Source organism: Podarcis bocagei (assembly GCF_964188305.1).
Source record: "Podarcis bocagei genome assembly, chromosome: 6".
Lineage (NCBI taxonomy): Eukaryota > Metazoa > Chordata > Lepidosauria > Squamata > Lacertidae > Podarcis > Podarcis bocagei.
In genome coordinates, this window is record NC_138130.1 from 72132203 (window position 1) to 72150052 (window position 17850).

At 41.0% G+C, this 17850-nt stretch overlaps 1 long non-coding RNA gene across 1 annotated transcript; it reads right to left on the reverse strand.

The window, feature by feature from the left end:
• Nucleotides 1-7076: 7076 nt before the first annotated feature.
• Nucleotides 7077-13525, reverse strand: LOC308589877. The gene is made up of 3 exons (XR_014009528.1): nucleotides 13373-13525; nucleotides 7949-8054; nucleotides 7077-7205 (listed from the first exon to the last, which is right to left on the reverse strand). It is a non-coding gene; the product is annotated as an uncharacterized lncRNA (long non-coding RNA).
• Between the last annotated feature and the right edge of the window lie 4325 nt (nucleotides 13526-17850).

Here is a 17850-nt window from a genome sequence, read left to right on the forward strand (position 1 = left end):
TCCTCTACCCACATCTACCCAGTAATGTATGGCTGGGTTCTAAAGAAAGCATGGCGTAAGAAACAAGGCAACTTGGGGTACAGTCCACAGGGAATCTGTCTTGAACAGCTTCTGTAGAATTTCCTGAGGCTCAACTGAGAGTCATTAAAAGTAAGGTTAAATAACTACAAGTGTTTTTTCATTGCCTGAGTGAAGACTTCACAGCTTCACCTATGCTTATTTTATCCACTTTATCTGTTTCCTTATATAACAAAATACATACCCCCCCTTGATTGTAGCAAAACTTCTGAGTGGTTTACAAGGAATATTAAAAATATCACAAAAAAAATCAAAAAACATTACATTTTTTTTAAAAAAAGGAAAAGTGACAGCAAAAGGGATTAAAATACATCAACATCTAGTGTCTGGTCAGGCTTCCCTAAACAGTGTTTTAAGCAGATGCCCAAAAGAGGACAGTGAAAGTCCTGTCTAGTGTCAGTAGGCAAGGAGTTCCAAAATGCAGAATCCATCACACTATAAAAGTTTGATTTGTTACAGTGGTAGAATGAGTATTATGTGGCACATGTACCAGTGACGGTTCTGCAGGCTGAAGCAGTCAAGTGGGCAGATATCTATATCTATGTCAAAGTAAGTGCATATCTATTGATCTATTGATCCCACTTTCTCCCTCTTTGTGAAGGTGCCCAGAGTGCCTAACAGAATCTAATAGACAGAAGTTGGCTTGCCAGGCTCCCTGGTCCATTAATCTGATGTCTTTATCTTGCAGTGTCTCTGTTTTTAGTTTTTCGTATAATTTTGTGCTGTTGTATATTTTATTCTTCTTTCACCCCCCCCCCCCATTTTTTTGGTAATCCTCTAAGTCACCTTGAGCACTTTTTAGTGCAAAGCAAGATGGAAAAAAAGAGAAATGGATGGAGACAAATAGATGGAACAACAAGGAGCCAGTTATTGCAACTGATGAAAGGAGGGCAGGAAGGGAGGGAAAGTGACTTGTCTAAAATGTTGCTGAACTAAGCCAATGGCCAGAATAAAGAGAAAATTGCAATAGTCCAATCTTGAGTAAAAGAGATTTTTTTAAAAAATAAATAAATCCTGACACCATGCACAGTGGCAGGGTGTTATGCACTTTAATGGGTAACACTGATAAGCAGCAACAGCAAGATGGTCAGGACTTGTATGGGGAACAAGGATAAACCTCAGCACTCTGATCAAAATTGATACGGAACAATGACAAGGAGCAACCAGCCAGCACAGTGCATAGTGGAAACCTAGCCAGCACTTTAAATGGAGAATATGTGTGCCGAAGAATGCCTTCCTCAAAGTGAAGCAGGCAGAGGTGGGGTGCCATCTCAGTGTGGTGTAGTGGTTAAGAGCGGTAGTCTCGTAATCTGGTGAACTGGGCTCGCATCTCCGCTCCTCCACATGCAGCTGCTGGGTGACCTTGGGCCAGTCACACTTCTCTGAAGTCTCTCAGCCTCACTCACCTCACAGAGTGTTTGTTGTGGGGGAGGAAGGGAAAGGTGAATGTTAGCTGCTTTGAGACTTCTTCAGGTAATGATAAAACAGGATATTCAATCCAAACTCTTCTTGTTGTTGTTTCACATGGACCTAGAACCATCCTACTTCTCTCCCCACACCTTTTTTTCTCTCCTCCTCCTCTTCCTTCTTCCTATAGGGCAAAGGACCACAGGCTAAATTGCCTCTGGATCATTTCAAAACAGAGCCATCCCCCACCCCACACTTCCTAGAATGTGAACTAGTGTGAGAATTAGTATGCAAACTAACCACAGATAAAATCCTGTCCCCAGAGAAAATTACATTTAACTGTGATGGCAGAAAACTGTCCCAAATATGCAGTTTCACTTTTGGCAAGGTAGAAAATCTCAGTGGAAATACAAGGGAAGGTCTCGCACATCCCATATTCAAACTCCACATTACTGTTGATTCTAATTTTGTTTGACTTGCACCATCATCTTTCTTTTCATGGCAGAATTCTCTTGTTTATTGCTTGATGGGACTAGGCTTTGCAAGTGTTTATTCATTGACTCGTAGCATATACACTTCAGGATTGGTTGCTGACAGCTTATCTTACAATGAAGCCACAAATGGTATTCCTGAGGTTATTTTTTTACCCCTCCAAGTTCATTTTTTGTAATACTCATTTACACTTAATGCAAACAACATTCTATTCTGTCATTCACTAGCTGGAGAGAATTGGAATAGTTTCTGGGGAGTCAGAGCTGCAATGCAGAACTGTGCTTTTGGCCTTACTGAGAAACCGATTCTTGAGTTACCTTTGCAAACATTCAGAGCCAGTCTTCCATACAGGAGTCTGTATTTTTGTGTGTGATGTGGAAAGAAGCATGCCATCTATTTTTCCCTTGAGCACGTATATTGGTGGGCTCAGTTTCCTGACGTGTGTGTGTGTGTGTGTGTGCCTATGCAGCCCTGATTAGTTTTCTAAGTAATTGGAAGACATCAATGACACAATGGAACACTGGACCTGAAACTCACACAAAAATAAGTACCAACTACTTATTTCTGCAAACACCTACACTGATGCTTGATGTAGACCTCTTATATCTGTGGTTCATTGTGAATTCAAAATTCTTGTTACTGGGGAAACATCTGCCTGGCTTTTGGGGGTTTAAATGTATATTGGAATCTTCTCTTGCCAATTATTTATGCCACCACCAAGAGATTGGGCAATACATATGAAACATGGCATATATTATAAGCATTTCCATTATTCAGCAAAGTTCTTGAGCAACACTCCTGTGCTCAGCTCCTCTCAATAGCTGACTTGTGAAATCAGATGTTTAGGCAATGTTAGGGCAAAAATACACTCTATTTGATATGCCATTCTGCTCAGAATGCATACTTCTTCTATTCAGCTCATCTGATATTGCAGTGTCAAGCCAAGAACCTATCTAGGAGGGAAGATTAAACGTATCTCAGAGGAACGCACAACATCATTACCATGGAATCATGAGGTTAAAATGCTGTGCGGAGGATTTCAAAGCATCAGATACAGAGCAGGGATTTGAAAAGATAAATCCTTCCTCGTTTACTGCAGCTTTTGCTATCCCACTCACTAATGAAATTGGGTATGGAAAGCACACTGGAACTGAGGAGCTGCATGTTAAGAGTTCTAACAAACATTAAGTTACATTCTGCTATGGAAAATGATGGGCGGTGACAATAGTTCTTCTGTCTTATTTTCCCATTTTAGATCAAAGGAACGTCCCTTAAATGTGAAGGTAATCATCATAATTCATTCTTAAACAGACATTCAAAGAGATGCATCCTATGCCATATCCTCTTCCTAGAAAAAGTAATTGCGAGACATTTTGCATGAAATTGTCCCTTCATTAATGCACTGCTCATTCAAAATGCTTTTACACTTCAACATGAATAAAACAATAGCATGTTCATCTTGTAGAAGTAGCACAAGTTAGCCTCATCACCTGATGAAGTGCTTTTATTTATATGTTGCCTCTGGGGGGGGGGGATGTGCTCTTTGCTTAGACAAATGTATTGAAGTCCCTGACCAATCATTGACTTCAGTGGGACGATATCAACAAGTGTTTTAGTTGTTTAAACATCTGTTCATCAGCACAGAGGCTTGCAAAGATACTTGGACTTCTGTAGTAGTATTCAAAACACTACAGGGGAAGGGTGAAAGGCGATAGAGCTCTCCCTGCTGTCACTGTTGCCAAAGTCAACTAAGACAGTGGCTGTTAGATGGATATTTTGTGCCCACTTCCCGAAGCAGTGCGAAGTTGAAAGTACAGCACTAATGGGTTTAGTTTCCTTTCTTTGAATTTGAGAACAGTGGGAAAGGTTGAGAAAAGGGCAAGCAAAATTATTGTAGGGCTGATGCAACATTTTTAGTTACTACATTTAGGGCTTTATTTTTTTTTAGTTAAAAGCAGTGGTAGCACCATAAAGAAATGGGAGGGTGGGCAAAGAAGGGACAGAGTATATTTTTAGATGGGAAAGTTGTGGCTCACATGTTAAGATCTCTGAAAGAAAAATAACTGTATATGTTAATGATAGAGCCCAGCAATGAAAAGGCAAGTGAGGAGTAGACTTCTTGTTCAGGAGGCACTTGCCTGCTGCCTCCCCTGCACAGCCTATGGTGAAAAGGGGAGAAAGGGGGACATCCAAAACCTTTGTACCAGACAACAAATCACCATACAGTGTAAACACATAAGAACATAAGAAGTGTCTGTTGGAGCAGGCCAACCGGTAGACAGCCGCCCTGGACACAGAATTAACCTGTGCCTCTATGGACAGCTGTGAGTCCAAAATGACTCCCAGGCTGCGCACCTGGTCCTACTGGTTTTCTTCTAAGAGATCACTTTACTTTCTCAAGCTTTCATAAGACCCTCATTCTCCATGACAGCAGAGGAACTGTCACAGTGGGAGTGGAATGGCACCATTATGAAAGGTCACATGGGACATTTTTGTCTCTTTCACTTTCTCCAGGTCAGCTACCTTGGCCACCAGGGAACAGGCTTGTTCTCTGAGAGCAAGGAGCTTATTTCACTGTTTGAAATGTGAAACGTTCATCTCAAAATGGTGAACCTCACTTGTTAGACTTGTTAACATCTGCTGACAGTTTTGATTTTGGCAGTCATAAACTTCCATCCCTCAGATATGGTCAACTATGAAATCCCATTCACTGCACATCAGCTGTAAATATTGTCAAATATCAACAATTGAAATCAAATGTCCTTGGAACCCAGATACCTAATTATCAGTGAATTTTGTAACACAAATATTTTCAAAGGAGAATGCTGAAGACAATTTTGAGAGCAGGAAAAGGTTTATCATCTTACATAATGTCAAGTAAAAACACTTATGTCTAGAGATGAAGTAGGGCAATGAAAACAGCATTGCAGCCAAACTGAAGTTAGTGAGAAGGCAACAACAAAACTGCAATTTCAACCTTCCCCTTTGTAAAGCTGTTGGGTATGCTTGCATATTGCTACTCCTACACAACAGACATGTATATGAAAATGCCAAAATCATTATTCAGTATTGACAAGGAATATAGTTAATGGAGCATGAAACTCAAGACACATTGCTACGTGAATATTCCCCATAAATTTATGTGTGAATATATAAGTCAAACTTTATTCTAGCTACTATTAACATAAGCCACTAATGAAACCATCATAACAGAACAGGGGTTTCAGAGTAAATCTTGGTCATCATTAACTCTATAAGTATAAAAGAAGACTTTAGGAATGAGAGCATCACTGAAAAAACTTATTGCATTCTGGCATTATGAGATCCTGTGTTCAACAACACCAAGAAAAAGAACACTGGAACTTTGGGAGTTTCAAATTCCATGGAAGCCTTTGCACAAACATATAATGCCCCCCTCCCCACAGACATACATGTTCTACATGTCAGGGAGGAGTGTGCAGCATTGGAGGCCAGGGAGACTCTACGTGGTCCCTCACTTACCCACTTTGCTGTTGAACACAGGAGTTCATAGCACCCCAAAAAGGCTTTATGGATCTCCATTATTGGGTCTACATATTTATTAATGGAGTAGTGTGTGTTTTATTTTGTTAGGTTCTCATTATAAGAGAAAGAAAGCTATTAATGTTTGAGGGTAAGATTCTTTCCTGTCCAGCCCTAATTGAGGATCTGAATATCTCTATAACACACTCGCCACAATAGCATAATGCCAAGTTGTTGGACACTGTTTCACAATCATAAGCACTTCCATATCAGCCTAGTAAATAATTAGATATTTTAGTCCCATATTACTCACAGCACTTTCTCTGCTTTCTTTATTTAATAATACAGAAGACATTCAAATATGTTAACCAATTTTTGCAACATTTACAGTTCAGATAAGGGCCCTTAACTTAGGTCTGAATCACCGTGAAGATATTAAAAGAATATATTCAACTAGTGCAAGCATTTACTGTAGGGTGAATAGTACTAGCTAACTGGAAAAAGTGGCAATAGGAGCATATGTTATCACTTTCAGAATTATAAACCAGCAGGAAACCAACAAAACATCAGTGCAGTGCAGTAACTGTAGAAACCGATACAAAATCAAGAAATTAACACTAATGCTCCTCTTCCGATACTTGAAAGAAAGCATGAACATTGCATTATAACTACAATATATTCTGGGAAGTTGCATGTTCACTATGCATTTGGATACCTTCTTAACTTAGTGTAACCATATTTTGCTTAATGATGCCTGAGATCAAGAAGGAAGTTTTCAGCTTCCAAATCTGCACTGATTTTAACCATTGATCTCAAAAATGCACTGATTTCTTGGAATCTCCAATAAATACCCAGTATAAGTATGTCAGAGAATTGTAATGGCTTTTGCCAGTCCACCATTTTATTCATTGTTACCCAATCTAGTACCCTCTAAGTGTTGCTGGACTACAACTCCCATCATGCCTAACAATTGGCCATGCTGACTGGAGGTAGTGGGCACTGCAGTCTAAAACATTTAGAGAGCACCATGTTGGAGAAGGCTGGTTTTGGTTGCATCCACACCATACATCTAAAGCACTCTTATAACACTTTTACAGTCATGTCTCTCCCCCCCCACCCCCAAATCCTGGGAACTACAATCTGTTGACATTGCTGGGAATTGTAACTCTGTGAGGGGTTCTCCTAACAACTTTCAGCGTCCTTAAGCAACTAAACAGTTATGCCGAAAGAAACAGGTCTTGTGAGTGATTTGTGGAAAGGTGAATAATTAAGAGAAAATAGCAATGCTCTATCCTTTTCTCTGCTCCCTTTCAAACACAATTTATTGTAAATGAGAAACAAGTATTCTTGTCATAGCTGAGAATCTTCTGAGAAGCACACATGATCCCTTAGAGTGACAGCAATTAAATATGCAAGGAAGGGGTAAAGAAGAATATAATAAACACTCTTGTGTTGATCTTGCAGATACTTTTGTATCCAAAACAAGAATATGAATAATTGAAGGTGTAATTGAGTAAGCAGTTGATGAGAAGCTCAAGGGGCTGGATTTTTTTTTAATGTCTCCCCAATATATAATACTTGAAGAACACAGAACACACTGAAATATTAATTTATATTTATTATTTATTTGAAGTGTTTTTACTTTGCTCTTCAGGCGAAAAGGCTCCCAGAGCAGCTCAGAAACAATCAGTAAAAAATAAGACAGTCTCTGCCTTCAGGATCATCTTCTAAAAGAAATGATACAAAAGGATAAAGGGATGAGGAAGGAAGAGGAAAGCTGGAAAACTCAGACAACAATTCTTAAGGTTCCTTAATAATCCTTATGACCAACTGGAATGGACGCCATTCAGGAAACGAAGCTGGCCTTTCAGCAGATCCCAGAGTGCCCCTGATTCCCTTTGCTGCAGCCTGAAAGAATGACAGCTGCTATGTGGACAATTGGGAGAGCAGAGAAGAGGTTCACCAGAATTAGACGGAGCCACAGGGCTTCCTAGCCTGGGAAAGAGGTTGCATGGTTTGGAAATAGATATATCCATCCTTAGACATGAAATGGTGGCATTAGATTCCCTATGTATGAGCATCCCCTGTTTTGCACATCCCCACATGCATATTCCTTGCAATGTGAAACTGCGACATTTTCTGGAGCCTCCACCATCTCTAGTATTCCATCAGCAGAATGCAGTACAACAAGCATGTGAACTTTCCTCAATGCAACTTGCTTGCAGGCTTCGCATATGCTTCTGGTTGGCCACTGTGAGAACAGAATGCTGGGCAAGATGGGTCTTTGCTCTGATCCAGCAGAGCTCTTCTTATGTTCCTAACTATGGGCAAGTGTGAGACTGAGCATGTTCATATGCAGAAGCCCACTCTGCCAAATAACTGTCCATTTTTTAAAAAAGTAAATATTCCATCAAATAGCATTGTAGAGTACCATTGTGGAATGATAACAATTTAATAATAATTCACCTACCTTCAGATGTGTTTTGGTAAATCTGTGTATTATCTTTTTTTCTGGGAGTTTCTCTTGGATAGCTGTCATCTACACCCTTTCTTGGAAATTGAGTAATTGATCAAAACTGGGGAGTAAGAAGGAGTCAAAATTGAAACAGAAAATATTTTGATAATATTCGTATGAGTCACCTTGCACATGATTTGAAGGCAGGAAAGTAAGTAAGAAGGGGGATGCACAAAAAAAGATGTAGAATGATTTAAGAATGCTTCTTCTCCCCTCATTTTTTCCCCACACTGGAAATTGAGAAGCCTTATTCAGATTTTGAGAGGAAATAGTTCTTTCGAAAGCATCTTAGCTGTATTCTTACTGATCGTGTCATTTGCTGTACATCCTTCAATGTAATGATAAGCTAGGAGCCCTAATAAGGAGAAATTATAAATAAGAAACACAATAAGAAATAACCACAGAGCTATATTTCCTGTTTGTAGAATATGCTTCCTCTCTCTCGCTTTCAAAAATATAGTTACAGGTAAGTAGCCATGTTGGTCTGCCGTAGTCGAAACAAAATAAAAATAAAAATTCCTTCCAGTAGCACCTTAGAGACCAACTAAGTTTGTTATTGGTATGAACTTTCATGTGCATGCACACTTCTTCAGATACCTATCTGAAGAAGTGTTCATGCACACAAAAGCTCATACCAATAACAAACTTAGTTGGTCTCTAGGGTGCTACTGGAAGGATTTTTTTGTTTGCTTGTTTCAAAAATATGTCACAGAGACAGTGGCAGCACTAAATAATACATCTCATTACTATCATTCAAAAGAGTATAGGTTGCAGGATACAGGGAGGAGGAGCAGCAGCAGCACGCAGACAGCCAAAGCCCAGCTAAGGATGGGCAAATTTGTCAATTCTGGTTCCCCACCCAGTCCCCAAGGCTTAATTCCAGTTATTCACAATTCACATCATCAGCAGTTTAGTGCACACATTTTTAACACATTCTTGTACACAATTTTGCCTAACCCATACTTTCCCCTGTATATTTGTATATTTTCACCAATATATGCTTTTTAGTGTTCACCTTACCCTAGTATATGCATCCTTGATCACAACACTTGGCTGGAAAAATGCATTGCAAAATTCAGAGAAGTATGAATTTCCAAGGGTGACCATGTTGCCATTGGAGTACAGCTGGGGGGGGGGCATGTAACTGATGTGGCTTCTCCTTTAAATGTAAACTAAATTTCTTCTACATCCCTTCCCTTCCCCCTCAGGAAAAAGATCTCAAGTTCTAGATGAAGTTGGCTTGTGGGACAATAACCCTTCTCTTATCGGCAAGACAGGCAGCTTGCATTACTCGGAATTCTTCTTTAAAAAAATGTCTAGAAATTCACAGTCCTTCAGTTTGAGCAAGTTTGGCATTGCTTGCATTTATGAGAGCGAGACTAGACATTCAGACTCTAGCTCCAGAGTCTGGTCTTTAATAAGAACTCTTATCTAACGACTGTGAATGAGCTCCAGAGATGTTGCATTAGTTGGGTTAATTTGTCTCTCCAGTGCCATCACACAGACGGGTGGTGAGCAGATGCGCAAGGCATCCTAGGGCAGAGATGAAGAGACAGACCAAGGAGATGCTTTGGGATGAATTTCAACCCCTATACTATCATATCCAATTGGCCCTTTTTATTGCTAATTGCTTGAACTGGCCAATGGGTGGGATGGCAGGACAATGCGCTCTTCCGGTTTTCTATCAAGTTACAGTGGACTGAACCTTCAGGCTTCTTACTATTCCTACCCATTGATGGACTTCAACTAAATGCTTCTATTTTTATAGGATTGGGAAGGATTTTTCCTGGACAGCTACAGTTGGCTCAGTAATGTGGTTCCAGGATAATTTGTTTTCCTCATTTTGAGCTTGCCAAATGTGTTAGGGATTTGAGATGAAGCACAGCTTTCATATGTGGTCATGGTGGAGGTCACCAATTGGGCCTGAGTTCAAGTCAATAGGAAAAGAAAGGGGAGGGTTCAAATTCATATCCAAAATTGAATCCCCCTGAAGTACTTTAAACTTGGGTGGTGAACATTTCAATGCAAGGGCTGCATTCCCTCATGGGCATCCTCCCAGGGGCCACATGCCAGCAGGGGGCAGTGTCAAAGGTCAAATGGGCAGAAGAGCTGACGTGACTTTTATGCTATATAGTAGACTGCATGGGGACATGGGTGGTGCTGTGGTGTAAACTGCTGAGCCTAGGGCTTGCTGATCAGAAGGTCGGCGGTTTGAATCCCCGCGACAGGATGAGCTCCCATTGTTTAGTCCCAGCTCCTGCCAACCTAGCAATTCAAAAGCACGTCAAAGTGCAAAAGTAGATAAATTGGTACCTCTCTGGCATTTCTGTGTGTGCTCTGGTTTCGCCAGAAGCGGCTTAGTCATGCTGGCCACATGACCTGGAAAAACTGTCTGCAGACAAATGCCGGCTCCCTCAGCCAGTAAAGCGAGATGAGCACCGCAACCCCAGAGTCGTTCGCCAGGGGTCCTTTACCTTTTAGTAGACTACATGCCAGCCGTGCCAAAGTCAAAGATGCTACTGCTTCCCTTCATGAGGAGGTCTCAGTGTGGGTTTCCTCGATCCAGTCAAGGACTTGACAAGGATAAGTTTAGGGAGGGATGTGAGCCATGGCAAGAAATCCATGAGCTGTATAGAGAGGCCTGAGTTTTTCCACTTCTGACTTAAATAGTTCAGCATGGGAGATGGATCCATTTGGTGTCTTGGAAGCTTCTTGGCACTTATTTTTTTAATATCTTTATCTTTCACCCGTCCTGCATCAGCTGATCTTGGAGTGGGGTAAATGCAACAATTCAAGCTCAACAAAAGAAAAAAGAAACTGCATCTAATTATATCAGAGAGAGAGGAAACACACTTCTAACAGTAAGCCTTACTAACTACAATTGAATATCCTACAAGTGCTTTGACAAACAAGTAAGTTTTTAGTTGTTGCTGGAATGAAGGAAGAGCTGGAGCAGAACATGCCTCAGATAAGGTACCACAAATGGAGCAGGATCACTGAAAATGTCCTCAGGTGATAGTTTCAGCTAATAAATTGTGCGTTCATAGTTCTCTGCTCAAGGAATGATTTTAGTACATAGCTATCTTCCTAGGTTACCACAAAGCTTAATAAAAGATTCATTGTGATCACATTATTTTGAGATGGAGCATAGGATTGCAAACCAACTCTGTTATAAACGTTTTGCTGTGCTGTCTAGTGAACTGAGACATTTTTAAATCCAGCTGCTTTACAGCAATTAATGCAAAAGTCCAAAATAAAGGTGGGGGCTATTTGCGTATATTTTGTTTTTCTTCTGGTCTTGCCTGCAAAGTGCCAGAGATAAAAATTCAACCTGGCAGCAGATGAGAAATAGTCAGTCTCTTCATCTCTGTTTTGGAGGGGAACATGAGATCTCATTATTCACCCCATTTTTAGTGTAGATATGCCTTTTGGCTAGCTTAGTCAAAGCAACCCTAATTGGGTCCTGTTTTCTGTTCTTAAAATACTTTGGGGTTTTTCTTTTAAAAAAATGTCTGGGGAGCCACTCCCTGGTTGATATTGGAACAATGCAGGTCATTGTTTGGCTGCTCAAGCAATGAGCAATACAAGCTTATCATGAATATTTGGCAGACTGCCACTTGAAAGCCTAAGAACTCTTTTTTCTTTTTAAGCAGAGATTTGATTTGGTCAGAAGGGGTAGTTTATGAGTAGTTTCTGAGACCATCAAGAAAATCAGACCCCCTTGCTTGCTTGTCTCTTGTTATGCCTTCCGAGTTCTATTTCAGAGCTCATGCATTTTATTTCTGAAGTCACCTTTATGGCATTTCATTCTTAGTCTGTACAGACCCATGGTTGTCACATGGAGAAAGGAACAAGATTATTTTCTCCTGCTCTGGAGGCTAGGACCAGTACTGATAACTTCAAGTTACAAGAATGGAGATTCTGACTAAACAACGGGAAGAGCTTTTTGACAGTAAGAGTTGTTTGACAGTGGAACAGACTCCCATGGTGGACTTTCCTTCTATGGATGTTTTTAAGCAGAGGTTGGATGACCATTTAGCATGTGTGATCTAGTTGAGATTCCTGCATCACAGGGGGTTGGACTAGATAACCGTCAGTTCCCTTCAAACTCTACAATTCTATTATTCAATGGTTTTATGTTGGTAGGATGATAGAAAACAAGGATTAAGATTATTTCCCTACCTTGTAAGAGGGTGGGGGGGGGGAGAGAAAGAGATGTTTATTTATGCACAAGTATAGGTCTATCTGACACTAAATGCCAAACTGGCTAGAGTCCTAGAACTTCTCAGTTATCCTGTGATAACAATAATTGGACTCAGCCTGATCCCTGATTTGCTTAAAAATTCAAGAGATTAAAGAGTCATTTAAGTGAATGGGGTGGTGCTGGAGGATATAACTTCTAGACAGATCAGGGATTCTTGACTCTCCTATCTTACATCCTCGGATTAACTGGTCATGTAAACAATTTTGTTGTTGTTTAGTCGTGTCTGACTCTTCATGACCCCATGGACCAGAGCACGCCAGGCACTCCTGTCTTTCACTGCCTCCTGCAGTTTGGCCAAACTCATGCTGGTAGCTTCGAGAACACTGTCCAACCATCTCTTCCTCTGTCATCCCCTTCTCCTTGTGCCCTCCATCTTTCCCAACATCAGGGTCTTTTCCAGGGAGTCTTCTCTTCTCATGAGGTGGCCAAAGTATTGGAGCCTCAGCTTCACGATCTGTCCTTCCAGTGAGCACTCAGGGCTGATTTCCTTCAGAATGGATAGGTTTGATCTGTCCATGGGACTCTCAAGAGTCTCCTCCAGCACCATAATTCAAAAGCATCAATTCTTCGGCGATCAGCCTTCTTTATGGTCCAGCTCTCACTACCATACATCACTACTGGGAAAACCATAGCTTTAACTATTTGTTGGACCTTTGTTGGCAAGGTGATGTCATTGCTTTTTAAGATGCTGTAAACAATAGCAATATGTTATACATGCAAGAACAACATCTATCTATAGCCCTAGGCAATGGTGGCTGGTGTCCATTGGGACTGGTAGGGCAAGTAGACCAACAGGTTGTAAGTAAAAAGTCAGGCCAGTGGGGGCAGGCTGAGGTTGGTGCAGTAGTGCTCCACACTAAAGAACCAGACTTTACTAGCCCTAGGAGGTTGTGGAGCTTCTTTATCTGTGGGATGTAAGCTCTCATCATGCATTCTCACCCCATGCAATTCCAGTCTCTCTACTCTCTAAGTGACTCTGAACCTTGGAGACTGTCAGGTTTCTTTCTGCTAATGTGCAACGTTCACATTGAGCTAGATAGTACAAGTGCATTGGAGCACAGCCACCCATTCGGTTTACACACAGAGGCCAAGCCTGAAAGGGCCTTCTGACTTACCTACAGTCAAGGTGATTCTGTAAATTTCCCCCATCTTTTTATTGTAAGATGGAGATAAAATGGCAATTCACGTGAGGAATATTCTGTACGAGAGCCTGAATTGTCCTCTGGAAAGGCATTCACAATTTTAAAAGCAGTACACTTCTAGGTGTTCTTGAATGACATCTGTTGAAAGGAATGGAATCGCTTAGGCTTCCTTGATTGTGGCCATGGTGATTAATGGATTGACTTTTACAACACCAAGCAATGCATAATGTCTATATTTAGATGCAATGCAAAAAATGAGAGGAATGTAGATATGCTTGTTCCAGTTCATTTTCAGGGATGAGAATGAGTTTCTATGACTTTGAAATGCTTTTGATTTCTGTTTGTTCCTATTTACACTTCAAAAATAACTGAAACCACAAGGATTTCTTTAAACAGATATAAATCACATCTACTCAGGATCTTTATTTTGTGGAAATGCAGTGCCCACATGTCAAAATATTTATTTTCACTTAGTTCAATCCTGCTAAATGTGGATGTTTGCTTTGCTAAGTTAGTGTCTTGTTGTAAACACATTCTAATATAAAGGGTGGGATGGAGAGAACATGGTTTCTGGCACTTCATATTGGCTCAAAAGCAAACCAACAACTGTGGATCAAGGAGCTTATATTTAATTGGTAGGAGCAGGTCAGTAAACTGTATAACTGGCAAAATCAACCTAAATATTAAGATGATGTTAGAATGAGAACTCACCCTTACTTTTCAAATAAAAATATTTTAATATTTTGTTTAAAAAAATATGTGTTAACAAAATATGCAGCTTTCAAAATAGATAGCCAAAGCAAGCTATCCTTTGGAATCAGAAATCCTTACGCAGCTCATGACATCTCATTTGTAGAGAGCAATGTGGAATGAATGGCTGGTGATTACATAGGCCACAGGCAGTACTGGTTTCATTTGGCCTCCAAAGCAGAAGTATTAGCAGATGAAACTGCTCCCCAGTTGCAAAGCTTTCAGGACTTTTGCCATGGCTTGGGGAGATACACGGCGGGCCTTTGCTTGTTGGATGCAACGATCTTGTATTTGCCAGAGAATGATGCTGTGGGGCAGAGATAAGGCACCATTTCCTGAGCATGTAGCTCCAATGGGCCATTCTCGATTCCTAACTTCATTGCCTAAAATGACAGGTTCATTTGTGCAGCACTGAGAATGCTCAGCATGTTGGAAGTCTCTGCTGCACAGAATGAGATGATTACTGTGTGCACACTTTACATTACATATATAATGTTTGCGTGAACATGGTGCAGGACTGGTCACTAATGGCAAGCAAATCTTCCTGTCACCTGCTGTAGGTAGGAGTTTCAGTCAAAAATGTTCAATATATGTAGCTTCTATGATTTGCTTTTCAGGTACTGATCCTCTTAAACATGGCATATTTCTGCCATAGAAGATAGAAATTTAAGTGTTGACCCAGACAGTTCCTTATAAGCATTGTCAGGTGTGTGCCGCTTTCCCACAAGCACAACTTTCTGGTCCTTACATAGCTGTTATTGTCAACAGGGTGAAATGGGCCACAGAAGAAAACACATGCAGTCTACTGCTGGTGATGAGCGAACTCCTTTCAGATTGAAGCGGCTGATTTTTTTTTAACAAGCCAAAGTTTGAGATTCATTTCACTGCCATACTCCTGATGATATAATCAGGAACATGACATAGACCAAACATCTGTCCCCACACTGTGGTCCACGATACCAGGACTCATTAGTCACCAACTCCTTTCCCCCGTGAACTTTCTACTCCATTCCCTTCAGAATTTACAAGATGACAGAAGCATCACTAGAAATTGTCTCTGTTTGTCTATCATTGCTGGTGAATGGAACTCGGAAACATCAATGTCCCAGGAACCAGGCTTCATGGGAAATATAGCTTCCCATAGTGCCTGAGTACAGATGTCAGGTTCCATGGAAGCTACGTGTTATAGTGTTCTTGGCATCAGGGACTCTCCTGAGCATGACAATGTCCCAGATACCAAGATCTGTGGTTCCTACGTATGCTGAGATGCTCCTCTTTTGAGTAGAGAAGAACCTCTGAGCAAAAGGAAATTAGAAGAAAGACTGAGGGGGACAGTGTCTGATTCCAAATCATAGTCATCCAGATCAGAGTTCTCCCACTTGAGTAAGTATATTTAAAAGCCATGACAAAAATCTGGAGGTAATATCCTTAGTTCTATATCATACCCTCCAACATTTCTCTGATGAAAACAGGGACATCGCATTCCCTAATGATAATTTTACTATTTATATCCCACACATCTTACTGGGTTGCCCCTGCCACTCTGGGCAGCTTCCAACATATAAAAATAATAATTAAACACTACACATTAAAAAAACCCCTTCCCTATACAGGATTGCCTTCAGACGACTCGGGGGTCGGATAACTCCATACCCTCCAACATTTCTCCAATGAAAATAGGGACATCCTAAGGAAAAGACATCTGAAGGCAGCCATGTTTAGGGAAGCTTTTAATATTTAATATACTATTGTATTTTAATATTCTGTTGGAAGCCGCCCAGAGTGGCTGGGGAAACCCAGCCAGATGGGCTGGGTATAAATAAATTGTTGTTGTTGTTGTTGTTGTTGTTGTTGTTGTTGTTGTTGTTGTTGTTGTTGTTGTTGTTATAATATAAAAGAGGGACATTATGGGATCAAATCAGAAACCGGGATGGCTTCTCTAAATCAGGGACGTCCCTGGAAAATAGAGACACTTGGAGGGTCTGCTATATAAAATGTTATTGTTAGAATTAAGTGGTAGCACAAGAAGCTGAGGGAAGTGTGGGAGTCAGAGTGCAGCAGCTCACCCTATTTGAGGGGGTAAAATAGCAGGGTAGAGGTGCTCTAATGTGGCTGCTTTGGTTAGTCAGTGTGGTGTAGTGGTTAAGAGCGGTAGTCTCGTAATCTGGGGAACCGGGTTTGATTCCCCGCTCCTCCACATGCAGCTGCTGGGTGACCTTGGGCTAGTCACACTTCTCTGAAGTCTCTCAGCCCCACTCACCTCACAGAGTGTTTGTTGTGGGGGAGGAAGGGAAAGGAGAATGTTAGCCACTTTGAGACTCCTTCAGGTAGTGATAAAGTGGGATATCAAATCCAAACTCTTTTTATATTTGCTTTCCTTTGGCATTTTAAATTAGCACAGACACATGGAGCCAGGATGTCCTTTGTGGAACTTTGAAGATACTTCCTTCCAAAACCAGCAGGGAGCAACGTGTTGGGTCTACTGTCATGCTTGCATATATTATGGATATTGTCATGCCATGTATGCTGTATGTAAACATCACTTGGCTGTACTTTGCTTGTTACTGTTTATTGGAAAGCAATGTGTTCTGAGCTATTGTTTATTGGAGAACAATAAAAACTGTCTCTTTGTTTTAAAAAGAGAAGAACTTCTTTGAAAAATGGCACTTAATTCACAATGCAGTCAAGCATTACAAGCTGGAGAAATCTCATATTCAAAGGTAAATGATGTTGAACTTTGACAACATCACTAAGCTGCACGCACATGAGAGGGTAGGGAGACAGATGTGAATGAAGGGCAATAGAATCATTCCCCTATTTCAGGCTTCCTCAAGCTCAACCCTCCAGATGTTTTGAGACTACACTTCCCATCATCCCTGACCACTGGTCCTGCTAGCTAGGCATCATGGGAGTTGTAGACCAAAAACATCTGGAGGGTCGAGTTTGAGCCAGCCTGGCCTATTTTGTTCTGGTTTTAAAGAGAAGTTGAAGTTTCAGGATTGCAAAACAAATATTCAGTGCCATTGGTGGACAAATCTAGGCAAAGTGAATGACAGACTTTTATTTTAGTTTGGATGCTATATTACTTGATGTAATGCAAAGCACCATGAATGCCACTATTTCTGCAATAATTATTCCCATATTTCCAAAGGCTAAAATGAATTAGATGAATTAAAATGAAACACAGAAACAGAAAACTACCTTAAAATGCTGATAGTGAATTACTGGGGTGCACTTCCTGAAACCACCTCCATCCACTGCTTTGGAGGAAGATATGCCTCTTTGGCTTTCAGGTGCCTTAGGGGCCGTGCCAGCTGGTCACTGTCTCCTCATCACCTGTGTTGGGAAAGGACAGCAAAGTTTGTGTGGTGAGGCCAGCCTCTCCTTATTCCTGCTGCTATCCCATCCTGTGCTACACTTGCCCCTTTTATGGGGGCTGGGGCTGGAGCCTCACACAGCTGCAAGCAGGCAGAACCAGGGCAAAACCCCGTCTGCTCCCATTTCGACCAGATCCAGGCCAGTAGGAGTGTTGCCACCTGGCTCTTGTGGTGGCAAAGTTTCACCTATTTTACCATGAAAAATAGAGTTAGCATTAAAGGGAAGCTGAGTGAATTAGGGAACGAGATAGCACTCACTGGAGTACTTCGGGTTTTTGATTACTGAATACTTTAGACTCCTTTGGACAACCACAGCCTTTAGGG